Source organism: Pangasianodon hypophthalmus, chromosome 16 (assembly GCF_027358585.1).
Source record: "Pangasianodon hypophthalmus isolate fPanHyp1 chromosome 16, fPanHyp1.pri, whole genome shotgun sequence".
Classification (NCBI taxonomy): domain Eukaryota; kingdom Metazoa; phylum Chordata; class Actinopteri; order Siluriformes; family Pangasiidae; genus Pangasianodon; species Pangasianodon hypophthalmus.
Window position 1 is genome coordinate 9,393,539 of NC_069725.1, and position 26,713 is coordinate 9,420,251.

Genomic DNA, 26,713 nt, shown 5'->3' on the forward strand with positions numbered 1-26,713 from the left:
ATACGCGACACTAAAACACGGACTGGATCCCAATTAGCGCGCGCACAAAAGCGTCCTGATTGATGCGCCGGTAAAAGCGAGATCAACTGCTACCACAGTGAACTGCAGTAAATGAGCATTAACGCTCTGCAACACCAGGGACACACACACCAAACGGCATTTAAAGCATGCATGCCGTAGATGAAATAATGTAAGTGAGGCATGCATTCCACGCATTGATTTGTCTCGTGTGTGTGTGTGTGTGTGTGTGTAATAGCTGATGAACGGCGCGCCTTTATGATCCTGTTGTAAATGGTGATGGCAAACAAAGGCTGCAAATTCCCCATGCATACGTGTATTCACTTTGGCTTGGCTTCTGGATAGCATTTAAATCTAAAGGTTAGGTACACTTCAGAAAAAAAAAGGTTCCTCAAGGGGTCTTGGCTTGATTAACGTGGTTGGTTCTAGCTTTCTTTGTGAAAAGAAACTCCTCTGTTGGAGGGTTCTACAAAAAAAAGAAAAAAAGAAAGAAAGAAAAAAAGCTTTCGGGGGTTTTCCCAGAGAGACTAACAAAAGAAACCTCTAGGGAGGCAAATTTAACCAAATCTGATACGAAATGATGTAGAGAATGTGACCTTACATTATTACATAGTACTAAGTACTAATAGTAGTTATTATGCATAATAAAAAAGTTATTTTTAATTTTCTATGTAGAATCTTGCAAAGGGGAGTTTCTTCAAAGTAGACCCTCTTTCAAGAGCTACACAAAGAACCTATGAGGAACCCTTTATCGAAAAAATGTAACCCATATAAATCTGACTGTGCACCATGTGACCTTATGTTGCATTCGACTTGAGATTGCAACTTGTAATTCCCCATCTCCAACCAGTAATAATAATAATAATAATAATAATAATAATAATAACCCCACTTGTCAACTTGGGATAGTCATCTACAGCTACAAGTTTACGGATTGACATCAATTCAACATGACTTGACTGCGCAAAGCATCAGAAATAAACAAAGCAGCAGTTCTGACCTATAAATGAGTTATACTGTATATACAAGGATTTGCTTTAGATCAGTCAACATACAGATATATTCACTTGTTAAATCTATAACATTGACTGTACTGTTCACTGTGTGAGAAGGTAAAATATACACCAATCAGCCATAACATTAAAACCACCTGCCTAATATTGTGTAGGTCCCCCTTGTGCCACCAAAACAGCTCTGACCCGTCGAGGCATGGACTCCACAAGTCCTCTGAAGGTGTGCTGTGGTATCTGGTACCAAGACGTTAGCAGCAGATCCTTTAAGTCCTGTAAGTAGCGAGGTGGGGCCTCCATGGATCGGACTTGTTGTTCAGCACATCCCACAGATGTTCGATTGGATTGAGATCTGGGGAATTTGGAGGCCAAATCAACACCTTGTACTCTCATGTTCCTCAAACCATTCCTGAACAATTTTTGCAGTGTGCCAGGGCGCATTATCCTGCTGAAAGAAGTCACTGCCACTAGGGAATACCGTTGCCATGAAGGGGTGTACTTGGTCTGTAACAATGTTTAGGTAGGTGGTATGTGTAAAAGTAACATTCACATGAAAGCCAGGACCCAAGATTTCACAGCAGAACATTGCCCAGAGCATCTCACTGCCTCAGCTTGCCTTCTTCCCGTAGTGCATCCTGGTGCCATCTCTTCCCCACGTATGCGATTAACTTTTTCAGCAATTTGTGCTACAGCAGCTCTTCTGTGGGATCGGACCAGATGGGCTAGCCTTTGCTCCCCACGCACATCAGTGAGCCTTGGGTGCCCATGACCCTGTCGCCAGTTCACCCCTTGTCCTTCCTTGGACCACTTTTGGTAGGTACTAACCACTGCATACCAGGAACAACCACAAGACCTGCAGTTTTGGAGATGCTCTGACCCAGTCGTCATCACAAGCTGGCCCTTGTCAAAGTCACTCAAATCCTTACACTTGCCCATTTTTCCTGCTTCCAACACATCAACTTTGCTTCGAGAACTGACTGTTCACTTGCTGCCTAATATATCCCACCCCTTGACAGGTGCCATTGTAATGAGAGAATAAATGTTATTCACTACAATTGCCAGTGGTTTTAATGTTATGGCTGATCAAAATATATATAACTAATGAACATATATAAATGAGAGAGTTTTTTTGTCCCTTTGTGGGGAACCCTTAAATATTAAATATTACATAACACTAATATCTAAGATATTTGAAGAAAACCAGAAATCAAAACTGACCATTTTCACCCTGTCAGTTCATGTCACTAGCCATGTGGTGCCCAAACCATCACAGTATAAAATTTTAATTATTTTCACGTCACGTCTCTAAACGAGAGCTCTACATCTTATCTCTCAGCCACCTTTTTTGAGGCATCATACATGTACTGCTCACTATATTCCTACTCATTTAATTGTTCTATAATAAATGTACAGTGGTTTTAAATGTAACTGCTTTGTCTCGTCTGGTCAAAATGTAATCAGCTCGAAACAAAGGCTATTTGCAGGACGAAGGCGGCCCTCCTCGCTGACCAGCATACAGCACATATTTAAAGAGGCAGCCAAGATCAATAGGAATCAGGTTTGGTGTAGTGTAGAGCCCTTTATTGTGCTGCAAAGCATGTAGCTTGTCAGGTTTTCAAAAGGAGGAGGTGTCCCTTGTGATCCCAGTGCTGGCAAACGCTCTCCAGCTCCGGGGAAGCCAGAGACATTGTGACTCCTGTTCTCCTGACAATTCTCAGCTCAGCCCTCACACACACACACACACACACACAGTCTCACTCACATGTGGGCATGTGTATGTGTGCGTGTGAGCGCTCTCTTCTCTCTCTCACACACACACACACACACAGCAGGCTGCCTCCTCCCTCCCAGCGAGCGTTTGGGCTGCACATTCAAGCATATTTATTACATTTACTCAAGTGCATCCTTATTTATTTCTCCTTACCAGTCTGGCCCTGACAGTATAGAATGAGCTCAACAGGAAACCCGAGTCACTCGCTGATGCAGAATTCACTGAGCAAGAGGAAGCTATTTAGAGAATGCACTTTTCAAAGGAGATACCAATCGTCGCTCTCAGGCTGCCAATACAGGATTAGCTTCTAGCGCGAGGGCGGGTGGGGGGATCCGGTTTGGGGTTAGAGGGTGAAGAAGACACAGTGGTGCGTTTGACATGGCTGCAGACGGTCAATTACTGATGCTGCTGGAAAAAAAAAGGTGTGGACACAGCAGGAGAAGGAATGAAAATATTTAAATACTTTGGGCATTGGTGCATTTAATGAAACTCAAATCTAAGAACATGGACACAGTGACATGCCACAGAACACAGAGGAATAGTAAGACATTTAACCTGCTGTTATAAATCTCCAACTGTAAAAGCACAAGCACAGAGGCACAAAAAAAAAGGCTTAGCTGGTTACAGGACTGGGATTGTTTTAAGAGTGAATGCTTTGCATTTCCTGCACTCATATGGCTCTTTACACAGTCTCCAGCATGGCAGAGATCCCATTATCAAGCGGATGAGAACTCCACCTCCAGGATTTCACAGCTCCTCTGTTCATCACGCGCGCCTGTCATCTTGGGCACCATTAACCGATAATAGAAGGAGACAACCAGTGCAGTTACAAGCAAAGCGCTCCACATTCTACAGGCCTAAGCATGTATCTGGGAAAATGACTGAGTCTATTCAGTGTGGCTGTGTATTCAACACCCTATCACAATATCTCTACTGCTCCTCTCTGCTCATCACTGCTGTCATACTCTGGCCTCTTTGTAGGGTATCTAAAAGACACAATCGATGTCCGAATGAAAGAATAACTCTTAACAGATGAGATGTTTGGTCGGCAGATGGTAGATATCAAGCTTCTAAAAAGGGAACGAAAATGAGCAATGGGGTGGGGATGCTTCGATTTTTTTTCTCTGAACATTTTTCTCTTGTGAAAACAAAAGCTGGGCAGCAACACTAAAAGGAAACAAAAAAACATACCATTCTGTCTTCAAGCTTCTCTTCAGATTTGTGTCGGTCTCGTTCAAAAATTAAACACCCCGCAAAAGCAGACTTGCTTATTTTCGCACAATTACACACAAAGTCAACACTGCTCTGAAATACAAATAAGTGAGCCAGTAGCTGAAACAAGAGAGAAGAAGAAGAAGGAGAAGAAAAAAAAAAAAAAACAGGAGGTGACATGGATGAGTGAGCCAAGCTTGTGAGCGCCTTGGCAAGCCTCAGAGGGCTTGGCCCCTTAAGCACTCCCATCTAGTAACTTCATTTAATACATTCAGCAGGGATCTGCAGACAAGTGGAGAATGGAGACAGATCCTCCATTCTGACAGAGACGAAGAGAGAGAGAGAGAGAGAGAGAGAGAGAGAGAAATGGAAAGATTCACAGCAGTCCTTCCTGTTTAAGAGATTTACAATATGGCGCTAAAGACAGCATGACGAAATAAAACAATGGCTTAAAGCCTGGATGTGGAAAAGGTGTTCGTTGCATAAACAAGCGATGTTCTGTGTAGCCTTAAGGAAAAATGTCTGCTGTGGGCTCTGCAGTTTCAAGGCAAGACTAAACAATGGGAGTCCAGTTTGGTGTGTGTGTGTGTGTGTAATGATCACAGTGCCGCTGTTCTTCATTGCTCGCTCGCTTTTCTTTGCCAGGGCTCATATTCACACTCTGATGCCGCTGTCAGGAACGAACGCTCAGGTTTCCCTTCAAGAGACACAAGCAACTTCTATTCGCATTTACTTTTCCTTCTGCCTTCACACAGGCACCCGAACACAACACCCACACACACACACACACACACACACACACACACACAGAGATCATGCGCTGACAGTTTCTCTCCACAAAAGCTTGACTTCAATTTACCCACTGCCATTTTAGCGTTGAGGCCCTTCATGCAGGAACTTTTTGCAAGCACTGAGGTTGAGGGTGAGACAAACCACAGAGCTAAGAGAAATGTCTCACAGCCTACAACCAGACGTGCGAGAAAACACCTGGAAGTGCCACACAAACATCCAGAAAGCTCTTAAAATAAACAGTACGAGCTTCGTCCTCTTAAACGGCGATGCATAAAGGAACTGGCTTCGCTCTCGTCAGAATTAAACATATTGTTAAGCCAAGGTCTGTTTCAGCTCAAACAGAGAGGCGTTGTCTTACACGGCCTCATTACCGCGTCTCCAAAATAAGCCATGTTCTTAGACAAGCACTAACCCAAACATTACAGCTCTCCCATTTCAAACAGTCATTTGGGAGATAACTGCCCGACCAACCTGCTATTTAACATCATAAACACAGCGCAGAGAAAAGGCCATGACAAAGGAATGCTCAGTTTAGTCAAGATCTCACTCCAAGGCACGGACTGCGCGGCTTGCTTGTTTGCTTCGCCACTTGGTTGGTCCAGGAAAACCCCGAACCCTGCGACACTTGCGCGCTGGCTTTATTTACTGTGTATGACCTCGCGAGGATTCATCTCCCGTGTGGCAGCTAAACACTAAAACCACTGCATTAGGAAAAAGCAGCGTAAGCACAAGGCGTTCCAGATGTGTGGCTGTCACCTGGCAAACAAATTAGATCATAGCACGTGAATGGGAAGCCTGTCTGTGTGTGTTGCGTGTAACAACACGGACGAGAGCTTGCTGAGAGACAAGTCGCACACAGCCTGTCGGCTCGCCTGTTTTTCATCCCTCGTACACAAGCATGTACGCAGGCCTAAATGAGCGGTTAGTTCTTAAAAATAAACAGCGGAGCTTGCCCAAATTCACACACAAGCATGCCACGGTTAGGGAGAAGCTGCAAAAGCCGCTGTGTGGAGAGGCTTGAATTTTCTCTTTGTTTGCCAGCTGTAAATGGCCCATTAGGGAACCTACCCCTCCCTCCCTCTTTCCTTTTCACTCCCTCAATATAGACAGACACACACACACACACACACACACACACACACACACACACACACACACACACACACACACACACGCTTCCTCAGGTGCTACTTTACTCTCTATATTCAGAACACTCGTTTGGACAGTCTCTAGGCAAAAACTGCAGCGTAATTATTTCAATGAGAAAAAAAAAAAAAAAAAACCAAGCAGTGGGTGTGAGTCTGTTCTATATTCAACAACAACCAAGCCTGAAAAAATATTTCAGCGCTTTTCAAATGGTAAGCGTCTGCACAACATTGGGAACATTTGTGCATTTGTTGGGGGGGAAAAAACCCACACACCACTGGTTTAAAAAAAAAAATATAAAAAAAAAAAAAAGAAGGAAACAGTAACAAAGTCATCATCCATTAAGCACTCACACATTTATCAGATTTCTAAACACTCCAGAAAGTTCTGGAGAGACATGAACAGAGGCCGCTGCTAACAATTCTGCTGTCCAGACTCATTACATAAAAGCAAGAGGCTGCCATGTGTTTAACAGCACGCATCTCTCACTCTGCCACCTCATGGACACCGGGAAGAAGCACACCACCACTCTATCTCAAAATAGTGTTATCTGGCTTAGCAAATTACCCATGATCCTGCATTTTGTCACTATCATCAAGTGAGCTGGGTGGTAGCCAAGTACTGAATTTGGTTATATTTCCCATCCAGGTACCAAGCGAGCTGAGCTAGAACATGTGGGTGGAGCTTACAATAGTGGAGAAAGTTGATTGGTCAACAGCAAACGTCACAGAATCGTCCTGATTAATGTCTCTGGCACAAAAATCTTTAGCAGTGTAGTAACTTTGTGCCAAAGTCACTTTTCTGGCAGGTTTAAGAGGCATCAATAAAATTTTATACAGCGCTGCTGGAGTCTCAGAAGGTGTTGATTCATTTTCTATAAATGCCCAGCACTGACATTAGTGCCAGCTGTACGTCAGATTTCTTCCAATTCAGGTCTATATTCATGCGCTCGTTCTAGTATGTTATCATTTCTATAGTAACAGCTCATTCACTGGGAATTGTTTGGCGGACAATCTACGCAATCTAAGGCAGTTAAGAAAGATTATATAATGTTGTTTTAGTGACGTTTTCTGTAAGGAGATGTTTATTTAACATTTAAGGAAGGAGTCTCCAGTATGAGCACTTTTTAACAGTCAGCGAGTTTTCCACCACAGGACTGTCTTGAGGAGAGATGACTCTGAGCTTTGCACTTTCTAGGCAATAAGACAAGCTGTAACTTTGAGAGAGACAAAAAAATAAGGGAGGCTAGCGAGAGAATGACCGTTTATAGCTTCTTAAGTGCTAACAGGAAGTAACTTCTCGTGGACGTTCCAGGACAATAAATGTAACTATGAAAAGTGAAAAAGCGTGACGTGTCATTCATGAATAAATTTAAAATCGTAAATGTTGGCAAATAGCTGTGGTATAAGAGGAATAAAACACTTGGGATGTGCCATTATAGGAAAATAATCCACTTCAGGATGTTATCAGTAAGCCCACTGCGCTTTGGGCAGCGTCTTATTGCTATCAAGCTCGTCTGTGATCCAAGTACAATCTGCCATCTTCTAATTAGGGCTAATCCCAAATGGCTTGCTAGTCACTTTGCTTGTACTCTATGTAGGGTACAACATAATGGAACTGTGCACTCTCCTTAGTGCCCTTACATGCATAGTTAGAGCAGAATTTGAAATTCAGCCAAGGAAAACGTATAGCACTATGTTTTGTTGTATGAAGCTGATGACGTCTGCGCTACATCTAAAGTATTGGCACTCAAATTAATGAATGTCATTAATTAAAAAAAAAGTTGTGTTGTAGTTTACTCACTAATCATGCCTATTACTTGTCACCTAATAATCTCCAGCAAAACTCTTCCTACTTTCACAGGTAGCACTAAGCAATGGGAAATGGACAGTTTTGTTTTGTTTTTTGTTACAGGGCCGTGAAGTTGAGTGGAAAATGGGTGCATTGTGTGCCTATGTGAGAGAGTGTGATTAGAGGATATAAATACATATCTGCACAGAGAGTTTCAGAGCAAGGCTTTAGCAGGAAGGGGCCGATTTAAAGCGTGCTGTTAGTGACTCATTGTTTACCTCATACTGTAAGCGATAACACGTGCTGATACTATCAAATGGGTCATAAGGGTTTAAGAGACTCACAAACCACACACAAGTATTACACAGTATTCTCCTCGGTGTTTTTTTTTTTTTTTTTTTTTAAACTGACTGGAATTGATTACAGCAATTAACAGCTTGCTGAATTGCTTCCAGAATATGAACGTTCACTGGTGGTTAAGAAAATGGAGGCAACAGACACCTTTGAGGTGGCCAGATGGGTTGAACAGCTTTATGACTGAGCGCTTAAGCCAAAACATTAAGGCCATTGTTGGGCAATTAAGTGGCCTCAGGAGTGTTTCTGTTTGAATAGCACTTGCATCTTAGGCTGCAGTAACCAACTGCGCTGCCATTATTATGCTGATCGGGGCCACTGCTGACGACATGTTAATTTCCTGCGAGTCCACCAGGTTTTTCATCGTGCAGGCTGTGGATGCTCCAGCACAGGAGCTCATATTGAGATGCGTCAGAGTTATGGAGAATTATACACAATGAAAACAAAGGGGAGGAAAGTTTCAATCTGTCTGGAGAGTGGTGTGTAGACGGCGCTCAGCGGGAGCCACAGAAGTGTCATTGTTTTCCCGGGCTGCAGGTACATTCCAGCAAAGGGAGAAAACAAACCGAGCGACAGCAGCAGCAGAAGCAGCGTGAGAGACCGCCACACACAGCCTACTTCAAAACTGACATCCTTCAAGCATCTTTCAACATTTGTGTTCTCTGTGTGCATGTGGGCATGAGTGTAAAAAACATCTCTAGTGTGCATGGTTTTTTTTTCCCAGCCGCTATCGATTCTGAACGCTAAACCTCAGGTTCACCTCGTCCGCAGATATCGAGCAGAGACACAAAAGCTGACTTTGTTTTACTCAATGGACAGCTGTGTGAGCACAGCCTGCATGCAGAAGTGGTATTTCAGATATACAGGGAATGGCCTGAGGCGTGACTACTCTCTCAGCTATTAATAAAACATTCCAGTTCACAAAGTCACGCAAAATTCAATAAAAACATTACAGCGTCAGTATTGTGCAGAGCTCTGTCTGCTATCGGTGCATCTCTAATCATTTTCAACCTGTCTGTCACCATGCATGCAGCTGCACGATCAGTAGATAAAGCAGAATATTAAGGGAAAATGTTCTTTATTTTGGTTAGTGATTCTTGACTTTTGGGCTGTGGTTGGTGATATCGTGAACCGAGGATTGTTAGCTTGAGATTGGCCTCAATGAAGCCTGCAAATCATTTACGGTTTGTGCTGAATGATTTTGACTGCCAATAATGTAGATATCCGGGTGTTGGAGGATAAAGGTTATGTTCTTTGGATGCGGACAACTATCGACATCTATAAACTCTTCAAAATTGACTTCATTTAGCAAGACAATTGCAATAGATGATTATCCATGACTGGCAGCTTCTTTTTTGGGTATAAAGTTACCAGTGCTACCTGTAACTGGAACGTGTTGCAGTAAGTTCTATTTGCATTTTGTGTCCGTACCGATTTCTTGGTGTTTATGTTGTATGATGATGTCCTTATAGCAAGCACTTTTAAACTTTTAGTCAAGGAATGGCATCAGTAACATATGCATGTTGTGGGTCTTGAGAATTATAAACAATTAAAAGTTTTTTTCTTTACTTGGCAGCAAACAGTTTCTATTGTTTGCACTCACATTCCTGGTACCTGCTCATACTACACGCTGACAAGTTGGGTTAGCTTTGCCTCTGAGTAAAGTAGCTAGCTTGGCAAAAACATTCAAGAAAAAAAAAAGACAGCTACCCCTTACCATATAATCCAGCCTCTTGACTCACTGCATATCACGCTGAATCTTTCATATAGAATAATGTATAATCAGGAAGTATTATATGCATGCGTATGTCTAGAACAAGCTCTTCCTATGATGAACAACCATCATTTCACCAAGCATCCATGGCACAAATCAGTTGATCACAGCCAATTCTATTGAAATTGTCCTTTTGCTTGTAAAAAGCTGCTGTTAATGAGGCCTTTACACAATCGTCTACATAGCACACACCCTAAATTGAAAAATGATGGCAACCTTTTCATTCACGACAGTGATACAACAGCTAGGAATCATCACGATAATGTGTGGAATGTGCATTAGGCTGATGGAATGATAATTACAACTCATCACTGGTGTAATGTCCATATAAGAGAAGCTGTCACTGCAGTGATAATAGCTGTCCTAATCCAAAGGTGGCTTCTATAATGTCTTCTATAGTGTCTTCAAAGGCAACTCTATAATAATACTGTTCACTAGACGAGATTTCCGTTATAGTCCGAAAAACATGGAAGAGAGAAATGTCACAGGGTAATGCTGCGTTCAATTTGCAACCTGTAATTCCCCGCGTACAACCGGTTAAAAACACAGAAAACGCACCACAACTTGAAATTTCAACTCGTCAACTTGTGGCAGTCTTCTCCACTACCAGTTCCTTCCCCGTCCACGGAGTGATGTCAGAACAACATGGCTACGAATACTGTGAACAGTGTGAAGTCCCCCTTCTCTACTTTTAAATTAGTTTTATAGCATTATTGCTTTAGATCAGTTAATGTACAGACACAGTACTTGGCTAAATCTACCACACTAACCATACTAATATCTGTTTCAAAAAGGTAACATCAACATTAGAGTTATCACTAACCTTAGCTGGCTAGCTTCTTGCTAATTCTACTCGCTACTGTCTACCGTTGTTCCAGTCCAAAATGTTGCATGAATTTTGAGTTTGAAGTTCACTATAGTAGAACAGTATCAAAAGCCACTCAGGCCTGTAACTGTAAAAGTGCGTTTAAAGTAGCTTTTATTGAGCTTTACCTGCTCTGACTGAGCAAACAAAAGACACGCTTTCAAGGAGGCATCCAAGTTTTTTTTTTTTTTTTTTTCCCATTTCACAATTCGAATGTGCTGAGGTGGGAAATGACATTTTTACAACTTTTTTACAAATTACCATTTACACAGCAACACAAACACAGCATGAGTTGTCGGTCATCTGTCGGTTTCAAATCTTGGGACAAACAGTCATAATTGTGTTCACAGGTTGCCAGATCATTCCCATAGTTACATTTAGCCAAAAAATAAACAAAGTGCTAGTGAACCTAGGTTTACGTTAACCAGCGATCATTTGTTTTCTACCTAAGTACTTTGTACAGAATCTAAGATTTCAGCAACCGTGTGACAAGCAACATTTAAACTGAATTTCTCAATCCCTTGCAAATTATTTATGATGTGTTAAAGTGATAAATCAAACCAATTAGCTCAAAATTGTTCCTCTGACCAAACCTATAGGTCTGACGTTTTGTTTTTTTTTCCCTCTCCACTTCACTGGAAACTCACAACTTTCCATTTCTGTTTTCAAGTTTCCATTTATTGTGACACACAAACAGGATAGTATAATTTATAACCGTGCTTTCATCGTATCTTGCCATTATAGGAGTACAGAGACATTACAAAGAAAAATAAAGCTTGGAAGGAAGTAGCAGAGATCGAGAGATCGTTGGTGCCTCTGGTGAGCGTAAGTAGGTAGTACAGATAGCTTGCTTTGCTAATCTACCATCAAAGCTAATACGAAGCCTAGCATGTATAAATCCACTAAGTTTGACATCGACTGCTACAGTATTTAATTTGTCTTTGGCTAGTCAGCTTAAAAAGCTATACATATCTACTACAGTTTCTTGCTGTAGTAGAACTAGCGAGTGTGAACGTGTAATGTTATTCAGGTTGAATAATGCATAGCGGTGTTTTTATGCCATATGAGAGGTTGTTTACGTACAATAAAGCACATACAGCTTGGTATGTAGCTTCTTTTTAAAGGGGAAAAAAAGAAAAAGAAAAACACTTATGGTATTATGCTCTTGTAAAGGTAATTACCGTGATATGAAAATGTATGGGTGTGTATTCTAAAAGGTAACTGGGCCACATGCACAATAGCTGTAAGCATGTAAAAGAAAAAGAAAGAACAAGAGATGAAGAGACGCTCTGCAGAAAGCCAATTACCAAACTCATTAAGCAACCCGCTCCAGCACTTTGAGAGGCGTCGTCTCGATATCATTACCGGATTTATTGCTGTCATTTGCATCTTGTGATTCAGCGCAACACTTTTTAACCGGCTAAAAAGAGAAGTCGCCTCAAAAATAATCACATGCCAACACAGAACCTCTGGAGGTGGCAGAGAGATGTGGGGAATGCAGGGTGTGAGACAGGAAAGCAGTGGTTTGCTTTAACAGAAATGCTGGTGTACGAATAAGATTGGTCTAGCAGAGATCATATCAAAAGAAAGGAGGAAGATAGAGGGAGATAGAGAAGTGCACTCAAAGACGAGGTAGATGATGAAAGAGGACATGGATATGTAGCCATGATGTTTAGACTATGCTTGAATACATTCTCCTGCACCAGCGTCATGATGGTCACATGACTCCAAGCAACAGGGGTGTGGGAGTGTGCTGTAATAAAGAGTGTGCTTTAATAGGAAAATAATCCACAACAGGGTGGTGTGAGTTACTCTTACCAACCTAAAGTGCATTATGTGTGGAAAAATAATCAATTTCCCATAACAGCACATCTGTTTGATACCACAGCAATTTTCTCGTGATTACAATTATTAATTTATTAATAAACATACTTTTTAACCATTTATAGTTACATTTAATGTTGTGGAACATCCGCAAAACAAGTTAGTTCTTGTTATCACTTACATTACACTAGCTTTAAACAGTGGCTCCATCACCAGCCTCTGTTTTTTTTTCTCTGTCTTGAAGGTCAGAGAGAAGAAAAAAAAAAAAAAAAAAAAAAGAAAAAAAAATCGCAGTTTGCCATTACCATTACTGAGAAACCAGAAATTCCTGAACATTACAAAGTGCCAACACCGGAGACGACTTCTATCAATTTAAAATAAATGTCTCCTCAGTAAAGTCTTCATAATATCAATGATTGTATGTTTTTCTTTGTTAAATAACAGCATGTTTTCTTAATTCGTTTAGGAATACCTGGATGGTGCTTGGACCCCTAATAAGTAAGAATATCTCCATTATTTTTATAACTTAAAATCACAATGATACCTATGATGAGTTCAGAAAAGCTTGCTGTGATGTCATTTTATCACAATGTTGATATATCACATCACATCACATCACATCGGCCAGCCCTTCATGACGAAAGGAAAATAAGGACACGTGCAAAGACAAAAGGAAACAAATACATGAATGAATGTAATAAATGAGAAAATGCCACACAGCCATAGCAGCCTGTACTATCACACGGGGAAACAAAGCAAATAAATGAAGGGATGACACGGGGGAATCACGCTGATGGTTTGTTTAACAAAGCATTCATTTTCACTGCGCAGGGGGGGAAAGAAAAAAGGAAAAAAGTCTCACCGTCTAAGTGACAGCACCTTTCAGCCAGCCACTTGAATCGATGACATTTAGCGAAACCACTTATGCTGCAAAAATTAATCTAAGCATCAAGGCCCTAGAGACATCAACCTGCCCGACCCCCCAGCCAAACACACACACACTCACACACTTCATTTCTTACCCTCCTCCTCCACTCCAACACACACACACCTCCCTCTAACGTCTACCCCCGAGTCAGAGTGCTTGGAAATAAAAACATCAGGACTTTGCCTCACAGCGGCTGTTCAATAACATTGACATTTTCACGTTTAGCATCCACAGAGCTTCAGAGCTGCTCCGGCTGCCTCATGATGAAAACACAAAGCGACTGCGATGCACTGATTTACTGCGACTCTCCCTCTCTCTCTCTCTCTCTCTCTCTCTCTCTCTCACACACACACTAATCCCTTACATTTCTACATAAGACAGCCTGCTCTGTTCCACACCGTGCGTGTGCTTCGACATTCATGTCACTAAACACGCCGGGGTTCGCTGGACATTAACATTAGTATCTACAAAAACGCCAACACACTGTTTGACAAGTGTATTATACACCGAGTACATGTCTAAACACACAGCCTGTTCTGATTTCATAAGTGCTTGTTTTATAAATAAAGGCTCTCTTTCCCACACACACCGTCCACACACACGCACGCGCGCACACACACACACACACACACACACACACACACACACACACACACACACACACACTGAACTCTCTGTGGGCCATGAGACACATTTGTTCCGCAGCATTAGAGCTTTTAGACCCCTGCAATTACCAGAGATAAAGGTTATTAACTCAGCGGATTAGATCGCTGTATTAAAACACTGATTTATTTATTTATTTTGCTCTTAAGCAACTGAAGTTGCTTAGCCTGTCCCTGTCTGTGGCTCCTTCTGTGTCCATGTGTCTGTGGCATGGCAATCACACTGAAAGCCTTGTTTCTCCACAGCCCACAATCATTTCACTGCCACGAAAAACACACATACACATTGCATTACCTGACATTTTCAAGATATTCAGCTAGCTCCCCTTAACTATAAAGACTACTGATGGTAAGATCATTAGCTTAAATAATTCACTCATTCATTCATCTTCAGGGTTGCAGATTAGCGGATCCGGAGACTATCACTGGAAACACTGGGTATGAGGCGAGAATACACCCTGGTTCCATAACACACCACACTGACCTCTGTAGAACCAAAGAACAACAAAAATACCCTTTAAATATGGTTAAATATGGTTAAGTTGAAGAGACATCACATTATAATCTTTCTTGAATGAGCACTTTGTTTATCTGTTATTTTTAAAAATCCTTGTCTTGTGTTTCCTTTTCATATTCTCCTGTGTATGAAACAGGGTTTCAACAACAGGGATTTTGACTGATGCTAATCTTAGTCCCCGACCTAGTGAACTAGCATGAAAATGTGTTATTGACTATAAAGCTCTGGAAAACGGTGCCTGCTAAATGCTGCAGATGTAAAATGTAAATACCCTGCAAAGATAGAAATATTTGGCCATATACCAGCCACTACTAGTTTAGCTACTTTCCAGCTAAATATGGATGCTAACACCATACTAGTGAAAAATATACTTACTTAGTAAAACTTACAGGCTAATAGCTTTGCTAGCGATGTTACTCCCTTATGGCGCTCATAGCTAGCTCACATATATCTACAGTTTTTCAAATTGACAGTTTTTATGAGAAACTGAGTCTTTGTGAATCTTTTGAACCTGCGTCAATTATTTTATTATAGGCTACGACTTCAGTGATACGTTTATCTTTTATCTAACATCTACAAAAGAAAGGAGGGAAAATTAAATATTCTGTATGGAAATATGTTATTCAGTAAGGTACTTATTACTCAGAGTAATAACAGAGTCATACACAGCAAGTGTACTGATGATTAGTAGTGGGTGGGCCAAAAATTAATACGTCCCTCCACTTTCACAAGGACCTTATTTACTGACTAATATTTCTTTTGTTATTTTGGGTTCCGTCTTGAAGAAATATAGAAGATATACAAATCACCTAAAGTTTGTGGACACCTGACCATCACACCCATATTTGGCTCTTCCCCAAACTGTTTCCACAAAGTTGGAAGCCCTTCACTGGAACTAAGAGGCCCAAACCTGTTCCAGCATGACAATGTCCCTGTGCACAAAGCGAGCTCCATGAAGACATGGTTTTCCAAGGTTGGAGTGGAAGAACTCAAGTGGCCTGCAAATGACCCAAATGACCTCATCCACACTGAACACCTTTGGGATGAACTGGAACGCAGATTGCGTCCCTCGCCCAGCATCAGTGCTTGACCTCACTAATGCTCCAGTGGTTGAATGAGCACAAATCCCCACAGCCACGATCCAAAATCTAGTGGAAAGACTTCACAGAAGAGTGGAGTTTGCCTCTGAAATGCTTGAATGAAGATAATGACTATAACATAATTATACAAATACAGATGCGTAACTGCTATTTTGCGGAAATAAACATCAGTATTTATCGGCAAGAGTGATTATTGGATAATTTAAGGTAATGCTCTTACTGGCAATAGCCATAGAACAGGACTAGACAGTCATTACCTTTTTCCATTAATGCGAATACAAAACACCTCATCACAAGAATAAGATTAATGACTGAGCAGACGAGTGACAAGGCTCTGAAACAGACATAGTGAGAGTGATTTGCGAGCCAGCAGTGTGAAAATGGATAGAAAATCACGTTCTCTATTTTTCCCCGACACTGTTCAATCTTTCACTATGTCTCATCGCACTCTGTGTGGATTATGTGTAATTTGTTGTTCTCTCTCAAAAAAGTAGCTGTTTATAGCTTTCTCCCATACCTTGAGGAAAATTACAGTGCAACTATCACCACCCTCTACTACTGATACCTGCAATATCTCACAACGGTATCAGGTCATTTATCACAATATCAATATCAATATTCTATCATTATATTGTTGATTCCTGTTATATACCTAGAACAGCTTTTAGTTGTTTTACTTGCTTTTAACATCCTATCTAATAAAAGTATGGCAGGTATAATGGATTCTGAAATAATCAGCAGGATTTATGAAGAAAATGAATAAGTAAAACAGAAAAAAGGTTCAGTCATGTGGTTTAATCAGCAATTACCTTCCTCACTGTGTGTGCAAAAGAGCAGACTCGCAGAGAGCTCAGCAGCTCATCATGTCTCTTTCAATCGTGCATATGTGTGTGTGTGTGTGTGTGTGTGTGTGTGTGTGTGTGTGTGTGTGTGTGTACGAGTAACCAAGACATCTGACCTTTTTCTTTTTCTGTAAGCATAGCAGTGAAAATCGGAACATATAGCGCTCTGTCTGTTTCGTCTTCTCTAGTAAGCTCTGACAATGCAGGCCAGTGTTCGGCACGGAAAATCCTTCGCATATCCTCTGAAGCTCTGTCAAAACACCCAACACCACTGACTAAGCCTCCGCTGTCATACGCTATTGTATCATGCATTCTGCGCTTCCCATAACGCTGGCTCGAGTACGGGTCCAAACACTTAGCAAGGCTGAATCATATGCAGCGTCGCACATTAGTTAAACAAACACCCGTAAGGAAATATTGTATTAGAAAAAAAAAAAAGAATGGTAAAAACAAGGCGTTTAAGATTTTCAATGCTAGTTATGATTAGAGAAATAAGCTACGCAGCTTTCCTTAGATTGGAGTGATTTAATGCTAATGCCTGTGAACAAAAGCTCTTTAAGAACACAAGCGCTGCTCTCTCCATTTGTCCACAGGTCACGGGGGCTCTCTGGAGGATTCACAGCCCATTAGTAATTCATAGCTGCTCTGCCTGTAAAAAAAAAAATACAACTCTTCATTCCACTTAACATAACGGCCTCACTCTTCTTGGCATACGGACTAAGGCCAAAAACAAGAGAACGAGAAATAGCGATTTGGCATGCCTGCTGAGTGAAAGGTAGCCGTTCGTCACCGCTGACCTGGGTGGGTATTAATAGAAAGCAAACACATTAGCTGCTGATTAGTGTGCATTATGAGGCAGCTCTATTAACCTTTGAGAAATGGACTGGCTGCTGGTTGCTTAGCCAAGCATGGTGCCTCTTTCTGCTCTGCTCGACGAGAGAGAAAGGAAAGTGCGGCAGCAGGACTGCAGCTTCAGATCCATTAGGTCAGCACCACAAGCTGTCAGCCGCATATCCATCAGCACAACACCCCCAGCTATCTATCTATCTATCTATCTATATATATACATATATGTGTGTGTGTATTTTTTTATTTATATATATATATATATATATATATATATATATATATATATATATAGTAGTTGCACAATGTTTTATCTATGAGCTTTGTTTTTCTGTCCTTATTATCCCTTGACATGTTTAACCACAAGGTGACCCTGTTAGACAGGTTAGTCAGTGTTATCACATACCCACGTGCCTGATTCTGAAAAGATCATCCGTCATCTCTGCACACTAATTAATGTGTCTATTAAAAATAGTCAAACTACACAGCGGCAAGCTACAGTTACAGCATTGAGGTGTGTCATGTTACGTTGAAACACGCATACCTAATGAAAATGTCAATTTTGTGAAAATCAATGAGGAGGATTTTTTCTTTCTGAGGTTGTCGAACTGACTTGTCTCTTATGTTAATATGAATTTATAACTAATAGCCCAGACATGAACTCTGTTTGTCCCAGGTGCATGTTCTTACTGATCTGTCCCATCACTATACATATATTAAGTATTTAATTAATTGAGTTTGGAGCAAGATGGCAAGAGGAAAAGACCTAAGTGACTTTGAAAGAGGGATCATTATTAGGGCAGGAGCTTCAGTCATACAGGCTCCGTAACTGGCTATGGTTAACTAGTTTAATCTCACACTAAAAAGCTACACCGAACTTGGAGTAAAATTTGAAGGAAATTTATTCAATTAAAAAAACTTATCAAAAGCATATATTTAAAAAAAAAACCCATATGCATCAAAAATTCTTATTAACTAAACATAATTATATTAAATTTTTTATAGTTCACCTGATTGTTTAGGAACACTTAAGCAATCATTTATGATTTGTGTCTATATTCATTAAGTTTTTTCCCCCCACTGTTTTTACTACAAGTGTTATTCACCTACAAAGCTGTACAGGGCTCAAAATTACACACTGCTCCTTTAAGGGAGCATTAGCTGAGAACACACACACATACATATGTATATATAAAATCAAAATTAGGAATGAAAAATTAACAGAACTATGATCATATAGCTTAATAGCAGTTTTCTGCATGACACTTTTGATGACTTAACACTCCAGCAGCTCTGCAAGTATTTAATTATTTGGTCAGGCAAACTGCCAAAATATGTTTGTAATGGACTCAAGAGGATGACTCAGTGTTAATTTATCAAAACACTGCAAAAAAACATTATGTAGTTTTTCTAGATCTGGTATGGTGCAAGCTCCTCTATTTTCATATGTCAAGAGAAATGCTGCACCACCTAGAAATGTTTTAGGCATACCATTAAGGTCATGACCCTGTGACGTCAAACACAGTATTTAAAGCTCTAGACAAAAATACAGATTTAAATACAGATGGTTTTTCAGATGATGGAATTACTACTTGAAATGTCTACTTGAACAATCATATACCATTATAATCATATGTAAACTGTCACATCCGTAGTCAACAGTATACACATTTTCACTGTGCTCAGAGAAGAGTACAAACCTAACCTACAGGCTAAACCACACATATTGGTATATACTGTTAAACCTAGGTTTCCGCTTCCTGCCCTTGAAAAATGAACCAGCAGCACCGATCCCACGTGCCTGCGCTCTGCAGAGATCAACGGCTCCACGCAGTGCTCTATTTTAAACCGAACTGCTGTAGTGAATTGAGGCTGAGCTGCAGAGTGCTAGAATGCAGAGTGTGTGTTCCTCTCAAGGTTGATGGAGAGGCCACTGAGAGGTGTCACACAGGCATTCTCAGATAGACAGAACCCCCTGCCTGCCTCTCGCTCACGCTCCTCATGCATAAGGTGGCGCAGCACTGATGGATGGGAACCGACGGTGTCAGGGCAGCAGCGAAACGCATAAAATCATGCAGACATAGGTCAAGAGCTTCAGTTAATGTTCACATCAAACATCAAAAAATGTGATGTAAGTGACTTTAACCATGGTATGTTTGGTGGTGTAAGATGGGCTGGTTTGGGTATTTTCTCCTGCGAATTTCACACACAACAGTCTCTAGAGTTGAAACAGAATGGTGCGGAAAAACAAAAAAAAAACATCCAGTGAGCAGCAGTTCTGTGGGAAGAAATGTCTTGTTGATTAGAGAGGTCAGAGGAGAATGGCCAGACTGATCAGACGATTCGAGCTGATAAGAAGGCTACGGTAAATCAAATAACCACCGTTTACAACCATGGTGAGCAGAAAAGCATCTCAGAATGCACAACACGGCAAATTGGTGGATGGGTGTAACAGCAGAAGACCACATCTTGTTCCACTCCTGTCAGCCAAGAACAGGGATCAGAGGATACAGTGGGCAGATGTGGACAGCTGAAGATCACAAATCTGCAGCGATTATGTGACGCAATCAAGTCAACATGGACCAAAATCTCAAAGCAATGGTGTTCCTAATAAAGTGTATAAGTGAACGTATATAGAACATGTTTTACACAGTAACTGCGCTATACTGATACTCATATTACGTATGAGATACTTATATACATATGAGATACTCATATTATCCATATTTAACCACCACAAACAAACTCAAAACGCATTCCTCTGTTTGTTTAGTCATATTTTCTTGCCTATCAGCTGTTATGTTGAGAAACAGGATTAACCAATCAGGATCATGCATTTTTCTTGCTTCAGGCTGAAAGTCAGCTAGCTTCTCTCTGAGTTCAGGGATATTGACATGACAGCCTGTGAAGTACTGGAGGAGGGAAAAAAGAAGAACAGATCTAGCTTTATAAGATAAAATGTCATTTCCTCATATTACTAGCATCTTATTTTCATCCTCATAAAGGTATTTTATGGTAACAGTACTAATATGGGAAGACCGGTTGACAGTAGATCGTGCCTTAGATGATTAAATAACAAATTTGTGCCATCACTGCTCCTACTACTGTCTGGCGTTCACCCAAAATGCATAAGAGCCTCACACTTATCAATATAATTGTACAGATCACACAGTGATTTCATTTAGTAAATTAATTCCTGGCTACACCACTGTGTCAGAGTGTTGTGCTTTGCAGGGTGAGCTGCACACATCACTGCACACATCACTGCACTGGCATTTCCATGCAGGCTGATAGATCGGTTCAGCAGGCAGCACTCGAGCCCACATTAAACACCTCGTCATGTTCAATCCCACGTGTGCAGAAAGAACTGCTACAAAGCTTGCCTTCCATTTAAATCTAATACAGCAGACTGGTAGTAATAGAAGTCGGTGGTCAATTTTACATCAAACAAATAGGGCGAGAAAATGTTGATGCGTACACACAGACCCGTTAAAGCCACTCGCTGTACAATGCCCGTTCCCTCTGTTGATACTTATTCTATTCAGACTAATACGTGTCCGCTAACCTGACATTTAGCATTCCTCCCAAGCAGCGAGAGCAGGGAAGGGGGAGCGGCGTAGGAGAAATGAACCCACTTATATGGCTTGACACTGTGCCCCGCGCTAGGAAATAAAAACACGGCTTTCAGTTACTGCCGGCCTGTGCACAGAGGCCATACATCAGCTCTGCTCCTGCTCAGCCTTATCCAAGGTCGGCCCTATTACAATCAGAGAAAAAGCGAGAGACTAAAAGAATCATCTTGCAGAGGGATGGCAGCAGAAGTAGAATAATAGAGAGCATATAAGCAATCATACTCTCTGTGCACATTCAAAACAAGCCTGAGCCTGAGCTTTCCTTTGGCTAACCTGCTCACATCAGCTGCCACGAAATTAACTTATGACAAGCATCAGTGACTAATTATCACTATGACGAAGTTACAGTTATTTTAATATAATGAAAATGACAAAAGTACAGAATAATACACTGCAGTTACAGGAAAATCAACAGTCAACAATGTGATGGTGTGATGTTGGCTGACATGAAGCGGAGATACTGTTATCACTCCAAAATTGATTTATTTTCATCACTGACGAATTTTAATTTAATTAAATTCATAACAAACCTGTTTAATATCTACATAAGTTAGTTCCTGTCATCACCTAACATGAATGTTAAATAAACTCCTTACAGAAAGCTTGACCATATCAACAATTAGATATTTTTCTTTGTTAAATAACATATTTTTTTAAAAAGTTTATTTATTATTAAATAAACTTAGACTTAGACTTAGATTATGTGGAGTGTCCTGCATACACGTCTCTGTGATTGAGTCGTATAACACATTACAACACTAAGAACATTAATATAAACTTATGATTTGAACGGCAGCAAGCAAAATCGTCAGAACTGCCATTATAGAAAATGAAGTAACACCTACTGACCAATTACAATTGAGAATTCAACAGCGCTATTGTATGAAAAGAAAATACCATCGTAAGGAGGTTATGAACTCGCTATAACGTTAGCATCCCATATAACTAAAAAAAACCCAACGCGATTCTGTTTGACTGTGCTGCATTCGTGCTGGTACGGTTTTGGTGAAATTAAATGTGTGTGCAAGCATGTTGCATGCTGTGTGACGCAGTACTCACAATAACCCACCAGCAATAACCAACACTGCTTGCCCCACCCCCACTTAACATTACTTCCTCTTGGCACCAGTCTTTTTTGCTATCTTGAGCAACCGCCAATAACAAAACCAGTGAAACCTTTGGTACTGAACTGGTAGCACAGTTACAGTTTTTTGGTGCCAAAACTTTTAGTACTTCATACACTCAGTTGCAGAAAAGGACAAACACTAGTTTTACATCAAGTTTTCACTAAACGGATGCGCCACAAATGACTGCATAATCAAAAAAGCCGTTACACACCGTGCAGTCGTGTGTGTGTTTGTGTGTCTGTCTGTCTTTTTGGCATTTTCTACACTGTGATCTAGCCTATTCATTACTGCCACATCTACTAAGTGTTACTGAGCGAGGTGTGATCATTTCTACGCACAGCTGCTGTGGTGTGGCTTCACGCATTTTGTTCCCTGAAAACAGCAACACAAGCAGTCGTTAGTGAGCACCAGAGCACATTAAAGCTGGGTGATATTTTTACAACGCGATCAACTATCAGTGGTGACTAACAAGCTAACAAGCTAATCAATGACGGACAATAACCATTTTGGGAAGAAAAATGGAAAACTAGGGGCACATAATTTTACACAGCTTGAGAAACAGGCTAACGTTACTCAGCATGATATTTACATTCTACTTTTAGTCACATATTCTACAAGTAGGACCAGTAAAAGCTAACAAAAAAGGGTGACTGGCGAAGCTTACAAATAAAGTAAGGCAGCAGGTAGCTCAAATCCTTGGCAAAGTGATCACATATGGTACGAGAAAGAAAAAAAAAAAACAAGATGTAGGCTAGAGGTGGGCAAATTGTAATGAATAAAACACTGCGGAATCAAACCACCATGATGCTGATTATTTTCTTTAAATTATAACACGCACCTGATCAGTAAAACACAAACATCTCTGTATCAGAAAAAAAGGAAGTTAAAGTGTGGACACTGGAGACTCCTTCCATAACTGTTGAACATCTCCTTACAGAAAACTTTACCACATCGACAATTATATGGTTTAAATCTACTTATTATAAATATACAAGTCTCTATGAATGAGTTGTTACTATGGAAATGAGAGATGGCACCGATTCCAATTCCAGCAAAATAACGGTGGCTCAGATATCAGAGAAAACATATCAGATAGCGAATCCTGTAACACATGGCACAAAAAAAAATAAAAATAAATAAAATTGGAATTAGGAATGTTTACATATAAAGAGACTTGACTGTTTTTTCCTTTTGTTAGGATTGATTTCCATATACTAATACTTTGTAATTTATTATATTTACAATGTAAGTGATTTTTCTGTGAAACAGTTTAACTATGACGTGCTTAACTTAAAAATAAAAAAACATTATGAAGCTTGGTATTTTCTAAAGAGAACAATACAGGATGGGTGTCTGTATCGGCTGCTACGCCAGGATTCGTTATCGGTATTGGAAAAGGAAAAAAAGTTGATATTTCACCATATCTAATGTAAACGATAACGCATTAGTGTGTTAATATAAACCTGAGCTCATAATTACGAAGGTCAAAACCATGCTGTTCTAAAAAAAAAAAAAAAAGAAACCATGACTGAGCATGCGGTTAAAATTCTGGGAAAATAATTAACAGTGATGAGGTGTGATGCAATTATCACCCTGAAGTTCCAAAGTGTTTTAATTCCTCTTCTTGCGAATGAGCACAGGAGTGACACGCCGTCATTTTTATCAATTTTAGTTACATTTAATGCTGTGGAACATCCAGGAAAGAAGTTAGTTCACATTTGCTTTATTTGTGCGCAGCATTTCTTAGTAAGCAATATGTAGAGCAATCAATGAAACCCGAAACCACCCTTCTGTAAACACGTCAATAAATAGGGTTGAGTGATGTAACTGGTTATTACATGTTTATTTATTTATTTATTTATTTTACAAAATAACATATATTCATTCATTTAATCACTCAGCCCTATAGCTCATCTACAAATTTAGTGCAGAGAGATCGTCTATAAAGTGCGACCAAGAACTTAATAACTCAACAAATGCTGCTCTAAATTCATGCCGTGCCGTCTACCATAAATAATCATCAACCCTCGTAAACACCAGAGGTCTTTAAAGATGAGTGTGAGGAAGATACGCCTTGAGTAAATTCTGACTCAAGGTTAAAATGATTAACAGCCTCTAAAAGCAACTTGCTCAATAAGTGACTGACAGGTTTTTTTTAAAAGATAGTAAAGTGAGTAATATACTCTGACCTGAGCTCACAGCACAAACACTATGAATGCTGAACAGCATCCTGGCTAATTGCTTTGCTGAGTAGCGAGAGTGCAAGGGTGTGTGTGTGTGTTTGTGTGTGGGCTCCAGGGTCGCTATAGCACTTCACGCTAAGTTACCATCCAAAGAGCTTTAGGAAATAGCATTTACACTACGGCAGACTTGGTTAACACCGCAGCCTCTTCTAATGTTAGCCAAAGTTGGTTGACTCTTGCTGTTTCTCTGTATGATATGAATAGACTACACGCTGAAGGTCTGGAACCAAGAATTGGAGATGCGTTCTTACGTGGCTATACAACACCACGTGTAAGTCAAATTATTTTAACACTCATCTCGCAAGCCAGACGTCTTGCTTTCACTAGAGAGTCTGATACTTCTCGTCATTAACCATGAGCAAGATCCACAAATCTTTATCTTCACAGAAAAATGTGATTAACTGACATCGCAAACAAACAACAACATCCACACAATGTATTGACTCGTTCAATAAGTTATATTTTGGTTGAAAAAGTTCATTTATCACAGTGTAGAAGTTAGTTTTTCCACTGGAAACGTATACAAAAGTGTGTATACGCATACGAGTCATGTCAACTAATCATATTGCGCGTGCTATTGCGTGTGCCTGAAACTTCTTTCATAACCGCTTCTAAGTTACCATGCAATCAGTACAGGAATCTTTAAAGATTACTGTAAATACAACTGCAAATGAAATAACGCAAGGATGAGCCTGCTGTCTGACAAGGAGACAGTTGGTCTATTTTCAATAAACTAAATAAGAAACAGACAAACTTCACTTAAACAGATAAAGGCAATAAATGATTTATCGGATCTATTCCACATAGTCATTATCTATAATCAGGGGTTGTCAACTGGGGGAACGTGGTCTGGATGCGGACCCAGAAGATTATTTCCTCATAGCAAACCAAGTACTTGAAAACATACTATAGTAGATCCAATAAATGAATGAGGAGCAAAAACAGACTGTAGTTTGACAACAGTTTTCTAAACATGAATCAGCTCAAGTTGTGTAACTGATTCCCTGGTGCAGTTCATCCAATCACATTTATTTCTATGAATTATTTAGCTCAGGGAAGCTCATCCGTCCAGAGACTAGCTACAGAAAGCCAGAGAGAATGGAAAGGGAAATTCTTTTACATTTCATTCACCGTTTCAGGTCCGATTAGTGAAGAGGCATGACAAAACCCGAATATTCAAAAGATGAATGGACACAAGTGTGGACAAATGGACAAGTTTTTACTTAATACATGAAGCCTGTGGGACACAGAATCATTTTTTTTTTAATTTTGGGAAATAGAACCAACTAAGTTTGTCAGAAAATATCGAGGGCAGGTACAGCAAACAATAACAACAGGAGCGAGTAAAAAATTGGTCAAACTTTTTGTGGTGCTACTCAAAAGTGGTAACATGAAGCACCACTGCAAAAAAGACATGTCAAAATATCTTATTTATAGCCATGAACTAACAAATGATGTTGATTAAAGCATTAAAATGTCACTATTCACTAATGTACGCAAGGAATTTTATGTAATAGTACCTTCAGAAATTTTAGCTGCATACCCCTGCTCTGTAATAATCCCTGTGTATAGAAGCTAATCGGTTTGACTTTAAATGGTAAAATGTGTTCTCAGTCAGAAGTATGTGGGCGGATGAAAGGGTATGTGAGCATTTGTCTTTTATCGCATGCTTGTGTGTACAGCATTTTGAATGTCACTTTCTTTGGAGACGGACCTGCAATTTTGTTGTGTTTGACAATGACACTAAACCTTGAAAACTCTGAAACATTGAAGTATGGCATAAAAATAATTTTAAAAAATCTCTGAGCTGTTTATTTGAAAACTCCTACATTTGATTCCCTAATGGTTCAGCGTCTAAAACCAGTGGAAACACAGGACTGTTCTGAAAAAGGTTCACTACCTGCAGATCCTTGTTAGTGGAAATGAGGTAACAGAGAGCGAGCTTTCCTGCTTGACAAATCAGTTCTGTACTTAACATCAGGCATGTGGTGCATTGCAGGACTGGACTCCTGGTGACACTGCAATCAGGGGGGTTGAGGCTGAGGGAGAGTCTGCATGATGAAGAGCAGTGACTAGAGAGTGTCTAGGGGTTAGGACCTTAATGGAGCCTCTCCATCTTGTGGCTATGAGTGTAGCAGCCAGTGCACAACAACATGGCTGGGGGACTATCAGTGATGCTGGCCCGATCACTCTGACTTTCTCTGGCCCTGGTTCACCCTTCTTATTCATCCAGGTTAGTATGTGGTGTGAATCACCTCC

At 40.3% G+C, this 26,713-nt stretch overlaps 1 protein-coding gene across 1 annotated transcript in view; it reads right to left on the reverse strand.

Moving 5' to 3' along the window:
* Positions 1-26,713, reverse strand: part of rerea (arginine-glutamic acid dipeptide (RE) repeats a) — a 168,271-nt gene that overhangs the window by 107,389 nt on the left and 34,169 nt on the right. The window lies entirely within an intron of this gene.